The sequence below is a fragment of the Ursus americanus genome, chromosome 11, assembly GCF_024610735.1.
Source record: "Ursus americanus isolate L20-20 chromosome 11, mUrsAme1.1.p, whole genome shotgun sequence".
Classification (NCBI taxonomy): domain Eukaryota; kingdom Metazoa; phylum Chordata; class Mammalia; order Carnivora; family Ursidae; genus Ursus; species Ursus americanus.
In genome coordinates this window covers 75,573,668-75,588,082 of record NC_142137.1, presented here as the reverse complement: position 1 = coordinate 75,588,082, position 14,415 = coordinate 75,573,668, and the positions used below count along the sequence as shown (strand labels likewise).

The 14,415-nt window shown below is 42.0% G+C and overlaps 1 protein-coding gene across 1 annotated transcript in view; it reads left to right on the top strand.

The window, feature by feature from the left end:
• The window catches only part of WDR27 (WD repeat domain 27), a 169,085-nt gene that overhangs the window by 131,472 nt on the left and 23,198 nt on the right, over nt 1-14,415 (top strand). The window lies entirely within an intron of this gene.

Sequence of the window (14,415 nt, the reverse complement as noted above, 5' to 3'; positions counted from 1 at the left end):
GAGGTATAATGTAGTGATTCATCAGTTGCATACAAGACCTGGTGCTCATTGGATCAAGTGCCCTCCTTAATGCCCATCACCCAGTTATCCCACCCTCTAGCCACCTCCCCTCCAGCAACCCTCAGTTTATTTCCTATAGTTAAGAGTCTCTGATGGTTTGCCTCCCTCTCTGTTGTCATCTTATTTTTTAAAAATTTAATCTTACTTTATTTCTGCTTTACTGAGGTATAATTGACATATAAAATTATAAAAATTTAAAGTGTACATTGTGGTCATTTGATATATGTATTCCCTGTGAAAGGATTCTCCCCATTAAGTTAATTAATGCCTCTATCACCTCACATATTTATCTTTGGGGGTGAGAACATTTAAGTTCAACTCTCTTATCAAATTTCAATAATATGATACATTGTTATCAACTACAGTCACCATGTTTTACATTAGATCCTCAACCTTATTTATCTTCTAGCTGTTGTCATCTTATTTTATTTTTCCTTCCGTTTCCCTGTGTTCATCTGTTTTGTTTCTTAAATTCCACATATGAGTGGAATCATAAGGTATTTATCTTTATTTCGCTTAGCATAATACCCTATAGTTCCATCCCTGTCATTGCAAATGGCAAGATTTCATTCCTTTTGGTGGCTGATTAATATTCCATTGTGTATGTATATATATATACACACACACACACACACATCTTCTTTATCCATTCATCTGTTGATAGATTATTTTTTTGCAATTGTCAATGAGATCATTTTCTTAATTTCTCTTTCTGCTATTTCATTATTAGTGCATACAAATGCAACAGATTTCTGTATATTAATTTTGTATCCTGTGTCTTTCCTGAATTCATTTATCAGTTCTAGTACTTGTCCAGTGGAATCTTTATGGTTTTCTATATATATTATCATGTCATCTTCCAATAGAGTTTTACTTCTTCGATATCAATTTGGATGTCTTTTATTTCTTTTTCTTGTCTGATTGCTGTGGCTAGGACTTCAAGTACTATGTTGGATAAAAGTGGTAAGAATGGATATCTTTGTCTTATTCCTGACCTTAGAGGAAAAGCTCTCAGTTTTTCATCCTTGAATATGATGTTAGTGGTAGGTTTTTTTATATACGGCCTTTATTATGTTGAGACATGTTCCCTCTAAACCTTTGTTGAGGGTTTTCATTACGAATGGATGTAGTACCTTGTCAAATGCTTTTTCTGCATCTATTGAGAGGATCATTTGGTTTTATACTTTTTTTTTCCTTACAGAAGTCTAGTTAGGTTTCTGTTATCAAGGTGTTGATTTTATTGTTTTCTCTCTTTATTCATCCTGAAATGAAATGAGTCTAGACCTTGGATTTTTTCATCAAAGTATGTAGATTGTCAACCGACCTTCACTATTTCATTTACTGTATGTCAGGGAGCTCTGGGATAACAGCTTGGAGCCACTGTAAAATGCAGTGTCTGATGGGGTCTTCACTGTAAAAGTGTTACTTTTTCCTACCTGCATTCCCTGCCACTTTAATTCTGAGAGGTGAGAACAAAGATAATGTGCAACTTCTTTGTTCCTTTGTCTATATCTACTAGTCCAGGACTTGGCAAGTAGTAGGTATTTGCTACAAAGTAAGTAGTTCCACAAATGAATGACTGACTATAATGTCTCACGTATTTGCCAGCAGAGATATTTCTTCAGAACCTTGTCTATACTGTTTCTATATTGCTCAAAATATTCTATTCCTGAATTCTCCTACTTAGGCCTGGTTGTGTTTTGGAAGTTGTTGTCTCTGAAAATACGCAAATATATCAAAATGGATAAATTCTGAGTCAGGGGACAAACATTGGGGTTCTGAATCTAAAATCTTAAAATATGGGTATAGATTCTTTGATGCTTCTTTTATCAAAGGCTGTGTCTCTGTCCTCTCTTGAATCTGGGTATTGTTATGACTGTTTTGATCAATTAAGTGTGACAGAAAGGACACCCTATGATTTCTAGGGACAAGCCATAGAAGCCCATGTAGCTTCTACTTTGTTTGCGAATTTGCTCACTCTTGGACCCTGAGCCACACTATAAGAAGCTATGTTGAGGCCACCGTGCTAGAGAGGCCATGCAGGGGCCCATTGAGCAGTCCCAGCTGAGCCCAGTGGGTAACAGTCATCAGTGCAACATAGAGCGGAAGAGTTACCCAACTGGACTTGCCCATAACTGACCCACAAAATCATGAAATATAAGAAAATGGTTATCATCTTAAACCACTAAATTTTGGGACAGCTCGTAAGCAACAATAAATAATTAGAACATTTTCACGTACTTTTTATTTTATGAAAGTATATTTTCTTAATCTACTTCCGTTAGAGTCAGTAGTGATTTCATCCATATTTTGGGCATCATTGTTTCTTGGTTTTCACGTTGTCCCTTTCCTGTCTCTTCATAGATTTTGTTTTAAGATGAGTAAACTATATCAGGCCTACTGGACAGGCACTATTTTTTCATATTCTTTCTTGGAACATTTAACATGACCTTCTATTAATATAAAATCAAAGGTTGTTGAAGCCATTATCTCGAATATCTAAAGAAGCAAAATTAGACAAGTGGTTTTATTGCATCCCAATGTTGAAATGCTCATATTTGCAGCATTTGAGGAAGTTTCAAATAACGTAATTAAAATCTGACTTGTGTATAATCTAAAAAGTCAGTGTGATTGTATGATGGTCTCTTACTAGCTGTTATTAAACATTTCCTTGCTTTACTAATTTTAGCTTCCTCCAGAATAAAGTAGCTAAATGGCATAACATAATTTGAAGTTACTTTTGATCTCTATGATTATATCTTTATTTTGTAGACTTGATAGATTTCAAAATTTAATTTAATTTTTTAGTCATCTAGGTATCAGATTATGGGTGGATTTGAAATATTTGACTTTTTGACTTTCTGCCTTTCCTACATTAAAATAATGTGAGTAACCATTGTTGAACCAGAGCACAAAGCTAATGCCTTTAGCAAAAGCTTTCATAAACCCCACGGGATAGAGCAAAGAAAGGTGACTCACAGTCTAGTTGACCCTCATGTAGTGATTTCGTTGAATTGTTAGTTTCAGGAAGATAGTGTAATTTGTTTATGGAGAAATTTCCTGTTAGTATTTAGTTTGCTTTGCTTTGTTTTCTTTTTTTAAACCAGAGTTGAAAATTAGGAGCGAACTGCTAAAAACTAAAACTTGATGTTTGGTATTTTTCTTCACTCAGGGAAAGCAAGTAGCCAGGAGGAGTAGAGGGCTGTGTTGGATGATTTCATAATTTTTAAAGACTGAGCAATAGAATGACATGCTTTGTTAATTTAACAATATTATATTACAACAGAAATGACTTGTTTAAGTAGTCTCAAAACTTATCATTGAAGCTTGAAAAATTGATGTCAGAGAACCTACTTATGGCTCCATTTGTGTTATCAGGTTAGCTTTAAAGAGAGGTGAGCCCACTGAGCTCCCTGATGGCTGGCTAATGCACGTGACAGATGACACACTGGCTGGGCTGCTGATGGTTCTCAGTTACATTTGACTTAGGAATTTACTTCCATTACATTTAAAGTTGAAATGACACTTTATTATCTAAAATCAAAGTATTGCATTACTGAACAGATTTTTAAAAAGACTTTTTTTGATGACTTAAGAATAGTTAATTACATCTTCAAGACTTCTGGCTATAAAATTTTCACATTTGATAAGAAGACACTATAATTGGCAAAACCACAACCTATTACTATTTGAAGGTAATTTAAAAATACAGATTGTGGCCAGTAAGGCTCTATTAAGTAGTAATTACAAAGTTCTAACGTCATGTGTTATGTCGAGATGGGGCTGAGTTTTCAACAGGCTCTTGCAAAGATCGAAAGCGCCAAGGCGTCCTGAGTTGACAGAATTCTACTCTGGAGGGTGGTGTGGTAGTGTCAACTATCCAAAATGCTCCGCGGGTTCTTGAAGAATCCAGAAGCCGATTCAATCCATCACAAACATCAGACTGAACTAGAGTGTCACGAACCACCATTTCTGGAGCTACTTCTCTTTCCTTGATTTGTCAGAAAGAACTCAGACAGAAAGCTCAGGGCAATTGCAGAGCTGGGCAACAAATTTCCGACTGACGGTGTTTTGACCATGAGCTGCGTCTCAACGCGCAGTATCCACGTTGAACAGTGATTCTCTTATACAGTAATCGTATGCAACATCCCACTTGTGCCAAGACTTGTGAGAAAGATAAACAAAAGAAGGAGCCCCCAGAAGAACCACTCATGTGCATTTCAAGGCAAGGTGTATGGGGAGGAAATAATCAAGAGTTACAGAGATGGCGAAAGCTTGTGGTCACGCTTACATGGATAATGTGAGAGCCCATCCCATGTAAAGTTTACATTCTGAATAACCTTTCCCCCCCCTTTCATTTCTAATGCCTTCTCTTGGCACCCTCCTCTCTACCAACATTTTCTACCGCTTTCCCTGCTAAATGTCAACATAAGAAGAAAACCTCACCACTTCCATGCCTTAGTGGGAAGGGAATGTCCTTTTGGGTAGCGTTACCTAGTTTTCCTCTATTGTTGAGGATGCTGGCGTGGGGCTACCTCTGGGACAGCCCACTCAAAATCATTATCATAACTGTAGCTGCTACGTACATTGTCAAAAGTATGTTAGATATTTGACTTGAATTAAATCTCATAATGATTTCATGAGAAAATAAATAAATAAAAATGGGCAGAGGACCTGAATGGACATTTTTCCAAAGAAAACGTACAGATGGCCAATAGACACATGAAAAGATGCTCAACATCACCAATCATTAGAGAAATGCAAATCAAAACAAGGAGATACCACCTCACACCTGTCAGAACAGCTAAAATAAAAAGACAAGAAATAACAAGTGTTGGCGAGGATGTGGAGAAAAAGGAACACTTGTGCACTGTTGGTGGGAATGCACACTGGTGCAGCTGCATTAGAAAACAATATGAAGGCTCCTCAGAAAATTAAAAGTAGAACTACCATATGATCCAGTAATTCCACTACTGGATATTTACCCAAAGAAAACAAAACACTAATTTGAAAAGATATATGCATGCCTATGTTTATGCAACATGATTTACCATAGCCAAGATATGGAAGCAACTCAAGTGTTCATCCAAAGATGAATGGATAAAGATGATGTGGGGTGTGTGTGTGTGTGTGTGTGTGCGCGTGTGTGTAGTGGAATATTACTCAAGCATATAAAAGAATGAAATTTTGCCATTTGCAACAACATGAATGGACTTAGAGGGTATAATACAAAGAGAAATAAGTCAGAGAAAGACAAATATCATAAGATCTCACTCATGTGAAATTTAAGAAATAAAACAAAGAAAAAAGGCAAACAAAAAAACAGACTCTTACGTACAGAGAACAAATGGTAACTGCCGGAGAGTGAGTAAGGGGATGGGTGACATGGATAAAGTGGGTTAAGGGTACACTCGTTTGGATGACCACTGAGAAACGTATAGAATTGTTGAATTATTATAATGTACACCTGAACCTAATATAACACTGGATGTTAATTATACTTGAACAAATATTTAAAAATAAAGGAGAATGTTGTCTCTGTATCTGATGCTGGAACTTGAAGTCCATAGGACAAACAGGGTAAGAAGATCACAAGCGGGCTGGAATCCACAAGCATGAAAAGCTAGACCCCTGTGAGAATAGACGGAATCCCATGATCTGCTCCTATTCCTCTGACCCTGGCGATGAGATTACCTTACAGAAGTCAGGACCCTTCATTACAGAGCTACACACACGGACGCCAGGCCCGGGAGTCAAAGAAGCCGAAGGAGGATTCCAGGATAGGTAGAACGATTACAGGCCCAGCGGCTGCTTCATACCAACAAGGAACATCAGCAGACCAGCAATGTGTGTGAGCTGTACAGTGGCTGCTGCTTGTCTTCTGCCTTCCAAACTGCCCAAGGATCTCCCTTGCCGCCCACCCTAACGAAAATTTACAAAAAAGCAAGTTCTGGAAAATGCAGTTCAGCCTAGCCAAATTGACACAACACAAAGCCATCACAGGCACTATGATATTTTGGGTGAGTAATGTGAAGATTAAGACCATTTTTCCTGTTTTTGCATCACTGACATTTTTCATATTTTTGTTCGTTTTAAAAGTAAAGATACACACAGGTGCTAGGGAAGTCTATACAGGCTTTTGTCCCAGCCTGGAAGTTTAAACAGAAAACAAACAAACAAAAAACTTTCTAGACTGAGTTAAGCCTTAAATAGTATGCATGAAATAAGGACACAAAGAATGATGGGAACTGAGGTGCAAACAAGGAGAAGAAACAGAGAGAGTATATAAATCCGCTTTCATTAGAATATGCTAATGCATATTGCAAAGTCTCAGTATAGGTTTGTTTTACTTACACTGATGTCCATTGTATTTGGCTGTATTTCTCTTTCTAATTTTCATTCCAAGCCCCAGAATGTAAAAGCAGTTCTCCCTGAAGATAGAACATGCCTCAAAGGAGAGAAGAGTGAATAGTCAAATGACACAATGACTCTTAAGGATACTTGGGAAAATCATAGAATTCATTTCCTCTCATATGTTCTTGGCCATAGAAAGTCACATGGCCATGCCTGACTTCAGTGAATTGGGGATATATAAACATCTACATGGAGGGGTAGTAAATCTTTCAAACAAATAAAATAACAGTGTCTTGATCACAAAAAAAATAAAAAAAAAAATAAAAATACAGATTGTGTCAGTTCTTCTGTTTTCTATGTAGAAGGAAATAACTTCTAATATTTTGTATATACTGAGTAAAGTTCTTTTTTGTTATTATTTGAATTAAAATCCTTTGAAGGAAAACAAGGTAAACTTCCACTTGCAGACATATGGGTGTGGCAGCTTCTGTTTGGATGAAGCTTCCCAAGATAGTGTTTTATAATGACTCCACTTCCCTCTAGAAGAGAGCAAATTAGTGACCATGTTATCAGTAACATCTTTCGACTCACCAAGAGTCAAGGAAATGCTTTTGAGATAATTTGTTTTTATTTTTTCGAATTTTTATTCAAATTCTAGGTAGTTAACATATAGTGTAATATTGGTTTCAGGAGTAGAATTCAGTGATTTATCACATACAACACCCAGCACTCATCACAAGTGCCTCCTTGATGCCCATCCCCTATCTGGCCCACCCCCCCCCCCCCACCTCCAGTCCAGCAACTCTCAGTGTGTTCTCTACAGTTAAGAGTCTCTTATGATTTGCTTCTCTTTGCCTGGTTTTTTAATGAACTGTGGATGTTCGTAATGACCTCTGATCGCTGTATTCAAAGGTTAGAAAACAGGACATTATCTATCCATTCATTCATCCATCCACACATTTTTCTGTGAATGGTAACGTAAAACCATGTAAGATGATGACAGTTATGGGCATTATCTAAAAAAGTTAAGCATAATTTGGGGACTAAAGTGATATCTAGAGCAAGGATTGGATAACTTTTTTTGTTAAAGGGCCAGATAGTAAATATTTTAGGCTTTGTGGGCCAGGAGGAAAAATTGAGGATAATATGTATGTACTCATATAATAAGAGAGGAAAGAAATCTTACAGTCTTTTCATTGGTGACTTTCAAAATATAATAGTAAAAAGTATGATTTTTTTTTTTTGGTAATACAGCTCTGTGGATGAAAAGAATGAAATTATATTTTTAGGGAAGGGCAACATTTTATGTAACTGGGTTTCAAAGTTCTCATTCCATATCATCAGGGTTGATTGCCAGTGTTCATCTGTTAATACTGACTTAATGAAATTGTAGGTCTCTTTCCTTTGAAAATGTTTTTTCACTCCGATAGTTACCACCAAACACTGGTGTCAGTCCACAAGCATTTGATTTAACTGAACGTGCTCACTGCTCATCAAGCATTTAGACTTCTGTTAGATTCCACACTTGATGTTTGTCTGTTAATATTTCATCACACTAATCACTTTCAGTTGAGGGTTAGGTGGAAACCCCTAAAATGGCACCAGTGAGTTCTGCAATGTGGAAAGCTGTCCTGCCCCCGCACTGAGGTTTGCTGGGACCGGACCTGTCGTCTGAGCCTGGGGCTATTTCTTCTTCAGGTGTGTGTGGGAATGGAGGTATCACTCAGGTGTGACTTTTCAGAACATGGGACGTGTGCAAAGCTGCTGACGTTGCTTGTGATTCGAGCATTATTTGTCATCAGAGTGACGCTACTGCAGAGTAAGTTTCACCTCTAAGTATAGTTTTGCCTTGTAGTTTTAGGCTGGATCCGTTAGCACCACAGTATCAAGCTAATTCAGTGTTTAATAACAATGGTGGAAGGCAGTTCTCGCTTAGAAGACTTGCAGTGTCCACCTTGACCTCAGTAGTTGCAATAAAACTTCATAGCAGCTGTGCTGTCAGACTGCTGCGTGGAAGAGCCAGTCAAGACACTCAGCTTCTATTTCACACAAAACCGCACAGGACTGATGAAGGTTAAGCGCTCATGGCTGGTGCACGGGTTCAACAACCCAGGACAGATAGTGTCCTCCACCGCTGAGAACACAGCAGACAACCCCGAGCTTCACCTCACAGCTTCAGAAGTGTCAGTTGTGGACCTGTGTCTCCTCCTCTGCCTATGTTTTAACACCATCGGTCATAACACGTCTTAGAAGATTCCACTTCAGGTTGTGCTAAATCCATGTTTTCTCAGCTTTCCAAATACTCCTGGCCATAGTTGTTCTGTCAGGCTGGTCAGAGACTGCTTCTGTGGTTACATTAGACTGCTGCTGACTTCTTAAATCATCATGTGAGCTGTGTTATCAGTAACGTTCACTGATGCATCCAGAGTCAAGGAAGCACTCTGGAGAGAACTGGCCTTGTTTTTAATGAACAGTGGGTATTGTTGTCGATGTCCTCAATCCTTGATCATGTCTTCAAGAGGGAAACTCAGCAAGCCACCAGTCTTCGACATGCCTGCTGCCTGGGAGCCACGTGTCTGGATGCTGCCGTCAACACGATCCAGCTTCTGCGAGCCTGGGAGCCACGTGTCTGGATGCTGCTGTCAACACGATCCAGCTTCCACGAGCCTGGGAGCCACGTGTCTGGATGCTGCCGTCAACACGATCCAGCTTCCATGAGCCTGCTGCCTGGGAGCCAGGTGTCTGGATGCTGCCATCAACCATGATCCAGCTTCTACGAGCCTGGGAGCCACGTGTCTGGATGCTGCCGTCAACACGATCCAGCTTCCACGAGCCTGGGAGCCACGTGTCTGGATGCTGCCGTCAACACGATCCAGCTTCCATGAGCCTGCTGCCTGGGAACCAGGTGTCTGGATGCTCCATCAACCATGATCCAGGCAACAATTTCTTAATGACTTTCCTTGTTTGGCTAACAAATAAGCCACTTATAAAATTACTTTGGTTGCAGCCTGATTGTTATTTTTAAAAGAAATTATGCTCTTTTGAGATATGCTGTTTTAAAGTTTCTTGCTTTTCTGACCCTGCCGTCTGTGAGCTGTGATGAGCGCTCCTTCAAGCTCAGCTGTGTGTCAGCACGGTGAACACAATGTGAGCAGTCCACACACTGCCACACTGCCCAGGGCTGTAGACAGAGTCCACCTTTCTCCTGTTTTGATGTGATACATTCTCTGAAATAAAACGCCTCAGCCCAGCAGTGAATGGGGCACTTGTGATGCTACCATCTCGTGACTGCATTGTCACGGACTGTGGCGCACTGAACACAAGCGTGAGGCCACCAGAGGCCACATCTGGTCCCTTCACAGCCAGGACTCCCGGCAACCAGCCAGCAGCCAGCGACAGTCCGTAAGCACGTGGCTGTGATGGCACCAGCGTGCTTTATTCATGAACATTGCAACTTGAACTTTGGGTCACAAAATATTCCTGAACATTTTTCAACCATTTGGAAATGGAGAAGTCATACAGAAGCTGGCCGTGAGCCTGCGTGTGCTGACTCCTGGAAGACAGTCACAGGGAGGTTGGGTGGGATTTGCTGTCAGCAGATGAGGAGGGTACAGTTCCCTCCCTGGGAGAAGGATCTAGGAACTTGCCGTGGTCACTCACACTCCAGTTGTTTGTCCCACGTCGTACCTTCTCTAACTGGAAGGGGAGAGCTCCAGGCAGCGGAGGATGGAGTGCCGCACGGCTTCCACGTTGACCTCGTCCACGCCCAGAACCGCCCTGCACCTGCCAACAGGAGAGGTCCCTCCCCGTCCTAACTCACCGACACACTTCTGCCTCTTCCTTTCTCCTCCCCTTCTACCTCCTTGTCATAACTTGGGTCACAGAAGAACAGGAAAGGAGGGAAAATGCTGCTTGGGGGCCACGTGTTTGCTTTTGTACTTGTTTTAATCTTCACTGAGTCTGTTGTGGAAAAAGGCCAGAGACCCAAAGGACAATTTGGAAAAAATCAAATCTAAAGCAGAAAGCAGAGTGTTTCTCAGAACTCAAAGTATTTTAATTGCTTACAAACCCTGAATTAATTCAAGTAGTGTTCATTCAGATGCTAGGGACATCAACCATGTCCTTTAAATCCAGCTCTGACCATACAGAGACACACTAAGGCAGAGTTAATATGCTACATAGTAAGATACTTTTGCAGCCTGTGTGCCTTAGTAAGTAGTAAAGATACACACTTTCAGTATACCAACCCTATCCAGGACACAGGAACACATGTGGAAGTGGTCCAGTGCCTGCCGGCACGTGGTGCAGTGTGGTCCCAGCTGGCGTTGTAAAGAGCACGCCCTGGTCCACCTCAGTGAATCTGTACTACGAGGTGTCAGAAGATTTCGTCTAGAAAATGCACACATCCTGAAGATGGTAAGTGTAGCTATACAGCTGAGTTGTCGCAACTCTACTTTTACCTATTTTTATCTGTAATAGCTGTATTTTACCCCATTACTCTGCCTCTGTGAGTTCGTTGTACTCTATTGCTTTCCTCAAGTCTTGGGATCACTCTATTTCTCTCCTCCTTATTCAGCCAGACTTGTTCTTCAATTTGGCACAATGTTTTGGTTTCTTTGGACTTTGAGATAATGTTCTCAGGGAGGCAAGACTTACAGATTATAAACCCAGACACTTGGGAAAGTTATTTATGAGGATAGCCACCAACAAGACCCTTAATTTTTTTTTTTTTTTGGATCACTTCAAGTTCTGTTAGCATGCATATGGGTTAGAACTCACAGCTGCTCAATATTTGGTATGGAAGGCAGAGTGTTTTAATGGCTTATGATTATTGCATGTCTCCCAATTATTGTCTCCCTGGAAATTTGAAATGACTGTGATGTGTGCCTATTTCCAACCATCAAAGGGAAGACATGATCAAAATGGAGAACATGGAGAAATAGTGCTTGGACCCCCTCCGAGTGTAGCTTGTACAGTTGTGCATTTCAGTTTTTAGCTCAGATGAAATACTACACATTTGCAGAGAAATCTTAATTCCACTGGAAACAGAACAATGTCGTGAAAACCTAAGCATGCACTGCATAGTTAATGTCTGGAAGCGTGTAAGCTTACAGCTTGGAGGGTGTTACCTAGCGTATATATTCTGATCAATGCAGCACCTCGTGAGGGTTTGAAAGCAGTCTAGGAAAGAAAGTGCAGTGTGTCTCCAAGTGTGGTCCGTGGACCAGCAGCACCAGCATCACTTGGGAACTTGTTAGGAATGCAGATTCTGGCCTTCCAGATGGTTCTGATCACAAGAAAATCCAAGAACCACTGGTATCGTGGTTGAAGGACTTGGATGCTTCTCAGCTGTCAATGTGCCGCTGAAGCTCTGGGGTTGCTTGGAAGACACAGGCTGTAATTGGGTGGGTCTGGGTGGTCCAGAAACTCTGCTTTCTAACAACCCACAAGTGGTGGTGATTGCTGCTGTCTGGGGCTGCACCTGGGTTAAGGGTGTGCTTCTGTGCACTTGTGTCTGATCCCAGCTCTGCTGGCAACAGGCCCACCTGCGGCATGCTACTCAAACCATCCAAGTCCTGTTTCCTTGTGAACAGAAAGGGCTGCATCTGTGCCATGCTGGCATTGGTGTGACTGCCCACCTGTGGGAGGAGCTCGATGGACATGGGCTGCAGGGCTTAATACAGGATGGCAAAGCAGGGAGACACTCCCAACTGTAGCTTTTCCTCCCTGTCTCTGTCTCTCTCCATGAACTGAAGTCAGTCCTGACAATGAGCAGGTGATTTTCAGCTGACTGGAGCTTGCCAGGACCTTAGGAATACTCTACAGTAACTTCACCAGCAGTATCGAGGCTGGTCCATCTCTGTGCAACTGGTGCTCGCTGCCAAGGGGGACTTCGGTCAGCTGTGGCCGGCCGCGGTCACATGGAAGGCCACGCAACCTTTGTGATCCACAGGCAGGAAGAGAGCCAGTGGTCCTGTGATCCCTGACAGATGTCATGTAAGGATCTGTGGCAGATTACGCACAAAGTATAAGATAAGGTTTCATTTCTTTTGTAGATAAAGCTCTACTGCCTAAAATGATTGAATTTCATAAAAACCTTGAAATAGTGTAGGCTGTGATATGGGATGCCTTAGTCACTAGGACAATGTTCTGCACACAACAGAGTTGGAAGAGTTTTGCAGTAGACAGAGGAACTTCTGTTATTTAGATTTCTACCATTAATGTCTTACCACTCTTGCTTTATCACAAAACTGTCCACTGACCTTGCCTCTGTCCACTAAGTAACCCATCTGATTTGGGATGCATGTCAAAGTAAATTTTACACATCAGTACACTTCCCCCCAAACCTCTATTTTTAGCATACTTTTAACCTAATACTACCTTTTTGAACCAGAATTTTATCCCTCTTATGAGCAAACCTTCCTTTTAGTGCCATAGGAGCTCAGTGCTGTGCCAGGGACAGAATTAAAAATGATGGTTTGGCTTTTAATTTTATGGGTTATCAGCTGAAATCTTGCGCAAGCGCAGAGCTGATTGAGAGGTTTAACACGGCAGAAGGGTGTGTCAATGCCCCGACTTTGATTGGGAATTGGTTCTTCCACTTCACGTGGCTGTGGGAATACAGGGCAGGCCCAGGAAGTTACAGCACACATTAAAAATGTGAGCAAGCCACGTGCACTGAAAACATTCAGCTAACATTTTTAAGCTTACATTCTCTTCTTCCAAGTCAAACTCTCTCATCTTCCTCTCAAAAAAAAGGAGCATTAATGAAAGGTGGATGACAGGCTGTAATGTCGGGGACACTCTTGGAAGCTGAAAAGAGTCCTCTTCTTCCCAGAAGTGTTTACGGGGCGCATGGGTGAGGTTGACCGCGGGGCTGCAGTGTCAGTGCACTGAAATGTCTGCAACTCCAGACCCCTGATCCAAATGGTTCTTGCTTTCTGTGGAGTTACCCTGGGGCACCCGCTGCACGGCCCCTGAGTCTTCCTCAGCTCATGGCTGTGAGCCCATCCCATGAACTAGCCTCTGCACTCCAACACTTCTGGAGGCTCGAGAAGCTCACTAACTAACGGGGCACCCAGTATCTCCAGCCCATCCCCTGCATCCTGGGTGCTGTGTGGGTGGTCTGGCCACCGTGTCTTTTTCAAGGACACAGCGGAGGCAGACCTGTCAGATATTGTTTGCTTGTGACATGTGAGGACGGTCTGATCTTCCTTTTGACTGGTGGATGGTCCGTGGGATTCACAACTGGTGTTTCAGGGAGACCTCACATTGTTCTGAACCCATAAAAGACACCGTTCAAGTGCCGACTAGCTTCTGCTACCCTCTAAGAATGGGCAAAACAGTGGCCCCAAAGGTGTCCACACCCAAATCCCCAGATCCACGAATATGTTACTTTGCATGGTAGTAGGAACTCGAGACGGATGGGATTAGGGCTGCCAATCACCTGACCTTGCAGTTGAGACAGACCTGGATTATGCAGGTGGGCCCAGTCTAATCATGGGTCTTTGAGATGCAGGCAGCAGAGAAAGATGTGATGGGGTCTTCACAGATGGAGAAGGGGCCGTGGGCCAAGGACTATGGTAAGCCTAGAAGTGTGAACACGGCCCTGCTAACAGTTAGTCCAGTGGGACCCATTTGGAACTTCTGACCCACAGAACTGTAGAATGCTAACCTGGTGTTAGTTTGAGCCATTAAACTTTTGTTAGTTTGTCCTGACAGCAGAGTGAACTGAGTGCAGTGTGGACGGAGTGTATTCTGGGGTGCTGTGTTGGACTTCAGTCTTAGTGGCAAGACTTTCAACGGGACAGATGAGTCCAGGGTCTTGTCCTGTTGTCTCCTGTTTTCATACAGCGAGGGTCCTAGGAGGCCTGGATCCTGCCTGCAGCGAGAGAGAGCCCAGCAGCGTCCATGTTCCCTTCTCCTCTGTATGTGCCATGTGCTCATGCCACCATTTCTCTCTCCCCGTCAGTGGGACTCCTCACTCACTCATCCACCCCT